Source organism: Bidens hawaiensis, unplaced genomic scaffold, assembly GCF_021521415.1.
Source record: "Bidens hawaiensis isolate Kalapana, Puna unplaced genomic scaffold, B.hawaiensis_p1.1 tig00008105_1, whole genome shotgun sequence".
Classification (NCBI taxonomy): Eukaryota; Viridiplantae; Streptophyta; class Magnoliopsida; order Asterales; family Asteraceae; genus Bidens; species Bidens hawaiensis.
In genome coordinates, this window is record NW_027491576.1 from 242,957 (window position 1) to 251,353 (window position 8,397).

At 35.7% G+C, this 8,397-nt stretch overlaps 1 long non-coding RNA gene across 1 annotated transcript; it reads right to left on the bottom strand.

Annotated features, from left to right (window-relative positions):
* Window positions 1-1,428: 1,428 nt before the first annotated feature.
* On the bottom strand, window positions 1,429-3,530 carry LOC143637055 (uncharacterized). Its single transcript, XR_013154363.1, has 7 exons — window positions 3,385-3,530; window positions 2,932-3,062; window positions 2,568-2,832; window positions 2,386-2,473; window positions 2,191-2,303; window positions 1,856-2,110; window positions 1,429-1,749 (listed from the first exon to the last, which is right to left on the bottom strand). It is a non-coding gene; the product is annotated as an uncharacterized LOC143637055 (long non-coding RNA).
* Window positions 3,531-8,397: the final 4,867 nt, after the last annotated feature.

Genomic DNA, 8,397 nt, shown 5'->3' on the forward strand with positions numbered 1-8,397 from the left:
GACCAATTGCCTATCTTACCACAAATGAAGCACAAAGTACAACTATCACTGCAGAGTTTACAACACACAAAGCAACAGCTCTCCCAAAATTGTAATATTACTAGTTAGCTCACCCCACCGCGTTGCGGCTTAGTTGGGCAGCCAATTTCTTATTGGGCTGCGAACATTACCTATAGCAACATACATTATCATTCCCAAAAATGATGATTCTTGTTAAGACAATATATTTGAGTCATACATGATGATTCTTGCTAACAACCTACAAAAGATTTTAGCACTATATGTTTACACCCAGTTTGCAGTTTATGGTCTATTTGGTGTTATTTTTTTTTACAATGTAGAAACAAAACTACTACTTGCTAACTATGCATAGTAGATGCAAGGGTTTTTTTACAAAAAAATATGGCCATATCTTGCCAAGAACATTGCCATTCCCAAAAATGCTAGTGCCCCATTTTGTTCATTGCATCTCTTGCTTCTTTTCACCTGCATGTCATTTATTAGATAGGTTAGCTACATCTATATGTTGACCAGGTATGGGTGGCGTAATTTTTTTAATTTAATTTAAGTTTTAAACAAAACTTAGTTAATGTCAGTTTCGGGTTTGGGAGCGTTAATTTTTCAAACGAATGGTGTATCCTGCTGGTGTGTGAGACGTGTAAAAATGACAAATTATGACAAAGTTTACATGAGGAAACAAAATTTAAAGAAAGAAATTAGTATTCCTATCTTTAAAGAAAACCAAGACGCACCCAATTATACATTATTATTGTCGTAAAGATTATATAAAAAACAATTGTTGAATGACCGATGCCTTCCATTTTCGTTGCTGGTGTTTAAATAAAGTAAATATAGAAATATGTTAGATTATCATCAAGTTTAACATAATATATTATTATGTCTATGTCCTTAATCCATTATAACTTACCAAGTTTCATAAAACTAATGCAGTCAGAAAACGAATAGCAATCATGACACCTTAAAGGAGCAAATTAGTCATTGCTTGCATCTATTTCTAAGCCTTGATATAAAGATGTAAATGCATCATTTAGTTGTTTTCGTATGGGTTTTGAACAAAATGGGCTTCACATAGTTAAGTGTTGAAACATAGTAGTGGTGTGTGATATGGGTGTGTGATTGTTTATCTCAAACTGATGACATAATTATGTATGGAAATTAAGTTATGTCGGTACCTGGTGTTTCTTGGATTGGTCTACTGGATTTGGGATCTGATGTAGTCGGTGGCAGGCTTGTTGCGAAAGACGAACTTGATTGAGGTGTGTTAGTGGCTGCCTTTGAAATGTTGCTAACGGTAATTGATTTATTTGGCCTCACTGTCAAGGTAAAGTCCATCATCACCCCTATCATTTCAGAGATTGGTGGTGGTAGAATCTTTTGGTCATAATATTCCATGTCCAACACGCAGTCGATTTTCAGGAACTCCATCATTGTTTCTTTGTAGATTACGAATTCGGTTGTATCTGTGTCATCAGTGATTCGTGCATTCAGGCAGTACCGGTGATATAGTTAATATTTAGCTGGGTTATTTTATTTGGTAAGGTGAGTTGGTTTTGATACTTACTGAATGTTTGGATTGACAATCTTTTGGTTAGCGCATGCGAATGATGGTTTCCCATTATGCTGTAGGTGTAGTATGTTTGTGCATTCTGAGCATTTTGCAAAGTACCAATTTCGGTGAGTCTCGACCTCAAAGATTCTGGCCTTGCAGGTATATTTCTTTCTTTGATGCTGCAGAAATGTCATGTGGTGTCATGTGATCAGAAGAATAGGTCGGTTTTCTAACAACAACATTAGATACATGTTATTTAGATATTTTTGTGTTGTGCTTTCTTACCGGGTTCTGTTGAGGTATTGCCTGCAATAACTCATGGATTGTTATTGGTCTTGTATCTTCATTGTCTTGTGGGCCAAGTGGTAGTCGTAGTAACTTGTTTTTTATATCAACTCTGTAAGTGCTGACATGAAGGCGAGGATGGGTTTTGTTTGAAAATGAAGTTTTGTAGGTTACCTGTCAACGTGTTGCTGGAAGAAGGGGCTGTTGGGTTGGCAATGATGGTTGTTAAATGGGTTGACTCCATCTGTTTCATCCCTGTTTGCATACAATTACAATCGATTTTTAATTTTTACGATGTATTGATGTCACCTTTTTTTCTTAATGTTAGTTCGTACCGTCATATTCTGTCACTCTTGCTGATTTGATTGCAATTACATCCCCAAAATTTGTTGTGTCTTTAATCAGGTCTTTCTTGTCAGACCATAAGGTTATCAGAACATCGTTGTTGCTGTTTGGCATCATAATAAATTTACTTAAATATCCTGGTGTTAGTCCTATGAATAATGCTTTGAGTTGTTATTGATGTTTACCTGACGTATTTTATTTTCATCTTTCTGACGATCGTTTTTCTGCTCTTTATTTTTGCTAGGTTGTTGCTGATGACACGACCAATGTAATCTGCAATTTGTTGTGAAACTGTTAATGCTTACCGGTGAGTATATCCCATCTTCAGAGATACTTTTTATGTTTTTTTTGTCATGTTGATGCTTACCGGTGAGTATATCCCATGATCTAAGATGTTGTTGTAGTACCTCATGGCTTACGAAACTGTAGTAGGACTTTGGAATGGTCTCATCAGATATGAGTTCGAATTCAGCCTTGAGTCATATTTGTATTGAAGCAATGTGTGTGACTAACATTGACTTTCTTGATGGGATTGAGACGTGCTCATTGATGTTGTAGCATGATTGAACTTTGATCAATGATTCGAAGTGCGACTTGTGATTTAAATCTGCGACAGCGTCTATTCCATCACCCTGCACCAATATAACAGACGACATTATTTTTAGTTATGTATGATACAGTTTAATTTATTTGTGACATTATTACTAAACGAACAAATAGGGTTTACTTACATGGTGGTCGACGAATAAGTAGCACCACTCTGGACGATTTCCCTTGGATATCCATTGTTTTAGTAAACGAAAAGTGATGATCCCTGCCTTTTGTCCTTCTTTTATATCGGAGACACGTATGTTTCTCATTTCTGTATAAAAGAGCATGCAAGGAAATAGAAATTACATAGTTTGACCAAAGTGTGTGATTTAGCAATTTGTGATTGGTATATATTTGAGTAATCAAAAGTTGTGTGTGGAAACTACTATGACTATGGGTATGGTCATTGCTATATAGTTTATGTTATTAGTTGAATGTGATGTTTATTGTGTGTGGAAAGTATACTAAGATTATGCGTATGGTCATTGCCATATAGTTTATGTTATTAGTTGAATGTAATGCTTATTTCATCTACGAAGTCAGAATACAATATATTGTTGGTGACTTGTAGAGAACGGTGACAAAAGACAAACCTTAGTTGACAATGTAGCGAATCCTCTTCTGCTACACAACCAGGGAGAGCAACAACACACGGAAACTGTGACATGAAACAAAGAGAAAACAGTCCATCAGCAGATCACAAAGCGAAAACTATCAGCATCCGAAACACGACATGCAAAACACCAAATATAAGTAAAAACTTGCAAGATGGGAAAAAAAGAGTTGACATCAGCATTATGAAATAAGTGTTTAGTCAGCAAACGAATTTTATGTGTACAAAATCATAATCATTACATATGAACTAAGTGACGTAACTGATGCTTTACTTCGTATAAATGTATTAATTTATTTTTTGAAAAAAAATAGAATCAATAGAAGCAATATAACAACAGATTTTGAGCTAGTTTTTCCGAACCCGAACTTTAAACGGGCTGGTTAAGATGTAACTATTTCCCACCCAAAAAACATGAGCAACCCGACATCTAAAATCCGAAATTTAAACAGGCTGGTTATGATGTAACTATTTCCAACCCAAAACACATGAACAATCCAACATGCAAAATCCGAAGCACGAAAAAACAATAACCAAAAACACAAAGAAGACAACACAAAGAAAATAAAGATGTAGTTTGGTTGTCAACTGAAAGAAGTGGGTCAAGATAATCTATGTCAACCATTATACCACACAATTTAGTTGTCAACTGAAAGAAGCGGGTCAACATTAACCATCTCAAGCATTTCATCAAACACTTGGCGTGCATGTGAAACAACAAAAAACATCATTCGTAACTTCCAAAAATGCCTTATTCGGTCCAACTTATTTATCTAAAGCATTTCATCAAACACTTGGTGTGCATTTCAAACAACAAAAAACATTTCGAAAGAAAAGACTCCAAGCATGTATGACAAACACAATTACCATTTAACCTCAATTTCACACTAAACACCAAATGACTAACAATCGTCCAAACAAAAACAAAACAAAACCAAAATGATAGAGCAGGGGGCAAAGAAATATGCAAAAACAATCAAAAAGAAAAGAAAAAAACAGAAAGAAAGAGCAACAATCACAAAACATATCGTTGAACAACTTGAATATGACACAATAGAAAAGAGAGAGATAATATGAGACGCAACAAACATACCTACCTGAATGTGAGACGATAGACCTACCTCCGGCCTCCATCTCCTGAAAAAAAAAAAAACCCAATGTGAATAGCAAAAAAGGATACACTACTTAGAAAGGGGTCAAAAGATACCTTAAACCTAGAAAGATATGAAGAAGAAGATCCAGGGGAACCGCAGGTCTGATTAAAAAGTGTGTAGGAAAAACAATATATGGAGAACCGCAGTTCAAACCACTCGCCAACAGAAGACACGTATGAACTTTCAAGGACACGTGCTTAGCAAACATGATGAAATAGAAGGTACAAAAAACTGAACACATCGTACAACACCTACAGCATCAACTCTGTCGTAAATATAATATTATAAATAAATTAGGTTTCTTTTGTTTTTTCCTCTCTGACTGTGCGTCCAGTCTAGCCCACCACCTCACTTCAAATGCCTCTTTTATTTTAACTCCAAGGCTCCATTATTATCTGGAGGAGTCCATTATAATAATTTTCATTGATGTTGTATTTACAAATTCCAAACACGATTAGGTGACATAAAAGAACATCCATTATTATTTGTTAGTGGGCTTTGTAGTTATCGTTCTCATGTGGGATTTATTCTTAATACTAAATATAATATCTAATACATTACTTTAATTATAATAGCAAAATCACAAAGTTTTATTTTCAGTTTCACTCGTTAGTCTCAAGTCAAATAAAAATAATATGTTTTAGCTCGTCACCATTTAAAATTTATAGAATCCAAATATGAGCCAATTGAGACTAATCCATAATAAAAATAAACTCAAAGTCATTCAAAAGTGTAGGAGATAGTTATAATATTTATATATAGTTTAGCTCATATCACATACTGACCCTGAGAGGATTTGAACGTAGAGAAGTTATCTTGTGAGAAGAGAGCATTATTAGAAGCAATACTGTAGCTAGCCACATTGTAGAGTTAGCATGATTTATGGCACGATGCTTATCATCCATTTCACAGGATTTAATGATTGCCATAACTTTTGACAAAGTTAGCCTGGCTAGATCCTTTTTTTTCTTAATCACTGCAACATTCATGTCCCAGTTTTGTGGCAGGGAGTTGATCAGCTTGTTATTTGTTTCAACTGATTTCAGGTTTATGTTTGCATATCGCATTTGAGTAACCAATGATATAAATCTTTGAAGCTTTGTCTCCAAAGACTCTCCCAGTACATGATTGAACATGTTAAACGTTTGTCGTAACAGATCTTGTCAGCTTCTTATCGTATCCTCATTTACCTCAGACACCTCAATAAGGGCTTCCCATAATGCTTTTGCAGGCTGTAGGTCTCTGAATCCCAAGGAAATTTCAGGTGAAAGTGTCATTTTTAAGGTAGCAAGGGCCTTCTCATCCTCTTCAATCTTTTCAAAATCTGCGTCGACGTACATTTCGACAGGCTTTATGACCACCTCATCAGTATTTTCTCTTTGATAAGTGATAATTTGAGGAACCTGGACGCTGTTTCTCCAAATCTTTGCATCTTTCATCTTCACATACTTCTCGAATCTGAACTTCAACTCGAAGAACCCCTCATGAGACAGTAAACGGGGTAAACGAGTAGTAGTTCCCATGATGGAATCCAACTCTTGATGTAAAGCAACATTTAACCATGTATTAGTTAATTGGTACATTTTAATATATAGTCCAAGTAAAAAGTCCAAAGATAATCTGGCCCAATGAAACCAGGCCCAATAACAGAAAAACCCAACAGAGAAACCAAGATACTGAAAACTACCCAGCATAGAACTCTAAGGCCCAACAAGATCAGGCCCAATAGCAATCCCAACCCGAGAACCCTGAGTACTGGCCGAGAACATTTGAATAGAGACCGAGAACACCTAAATCTTCCCGAGTACAAGGAATGTTAGCCGAGAACCTATAATAGATGCCAAAGAACGATCACGAGTGTCCGAGAACACACAAAAGTCACTGAGAACGATCACAACTGCCCGGGAACAAAAAAGAATCATCGATAACAATCAGCAATGCCCGAGAACCCTCATAAATTGCCGAGAACGATCAAAGGTTTCCGAGAACACTGAAACTCTTTACTTGGTTGACTTGGTGATTAAGTAAGATCCTTAGAATGATGGGATTTTAGTTCAAATGTAGAGATCAAATCTAATCCTTCCCAAAATTATCTCAATTACCCTTGATGAACACGATGAACGTTTGATCTTTATTTCTAGAATTCCTCAAGCAATCGTTAACCAAGAATCACCCTTGAATCAATGATATCACTAACACCAAGCGTAGAATAGGTCTATAGGCTCTGATACCAATTGTGAGTACCAGAGAAGGATCTTTCAATGTGATATCACGTAAACCCGTTGTTAGGCAGAATCTAACACCGGGTTGATTCAAAGTAAAATGAACCAACACAAAGAACAAACTAAAATGCTTCAAAACACATGTTCTGTTTAACGTCGGGTGCTTAGGCCCTTTAACAACGATTACAATAATACCAATCAATTTCTCTTGTCTCTCGTCTCGCACTATTACTATCGATCAACCTAAAACAGCCTACATACATCATATATATAGCATATGCTAACCCTAAGCCCAAACATACACTAAGACCATCGAAATCCATGATTTCGGTTTACATAGAATAGCCCAAAACTAAGCCTAAATACATAAGCGTAAATCATTATGTATAGCCCAACATCCATAACTCTCTCCATTCTGACTGCAGCTACCCTTTGATGGAACATTGAAATCTCAACGTGGAAGGGATGATCCTCTGGGATATCACATTGCATAATGTAATTCAAATCATCCACGTGAAGGAATTCCAGCTCAAAGTCATGTTCAATTATGCCCATAGCTAGACCTTCATAATTTCTCCGGATAAAACTTCTAGTCTTCTTTTCATAGCTTATCCTAGTGATTTTTCCATTCTTCTGTCCGTCTAAGTTCGGTCTATCCAGACTTCTCTTCATGCTAATGCATTCTTTCATATTGACATAAGGATTCACAAGCTTCTTTGTTTTGTCAAAGGATAAGTTGGACATCCTTATCTCACATAATCTCTTCTGCCTTTTCTTCCTTTCAGCTTCAGAATACTCTAACTTTGTTTTCTTGTTTAAAAGAGGAAAGCCAACCCTTGCTTGGTCTTTAAGATATTTGAATAAGTCGTTCCTTGGTGCACCAACAAACATGTTTCTTTGTTTATAGTCATATAAATGCAGGTTTGCCATCTGTCAGCTGCTTCTTGTTGAACTCTCTGAAATCATCTTTGAATATTATAGTTTTCAAAGCATCACTACTCATTATTACTTTTAAAGTCTTTGTCTTGGATTCAAAGTATAATTCTTTGGCAAGTCCACATTGGAAGCTGGATATTTTGCTCTTTCATGTGTTGACCTAGTTGTTGGAATAGGTACTCTTGATGTAGAGTCCCTTGAAGAAATATTTCTTGCTGGTTGTGGTTTTCTAGCATGCTCATTTGACTAAAAAATTATGACAATCTCATATTTGCTTTTCATCATCAATGATAAATAATCTTCACCCACCTTAGACAAGATTTGGATCATGTCTATTGTCTCTCTATCAATTTTCTCTTATGAAGATTGTTGAGGCTCATGATACACATGTCTTTCAGGAATATGTTATGGGGGGAAGAGTTGCGCATACGTAGATTTAGTCTTCTCAATTTGTTCCATTACTTAATTAAAGAGATTTGACTCCATTTCAAACACTTCTTTTAATTGAGATTTACTGTCACACCCCCCTTTAAGGCCTAAGAGTGTGACCAACAGTTGGTACCATATTTGTAAATAAATAAGAGTTACGGGTTATTAGCGAAGACTTTATAAAACATGTGAATTTAAAGTTATAAATATTTACATTACAAAAGATGGAACGAAAGTTCCATTTAAGTTTAC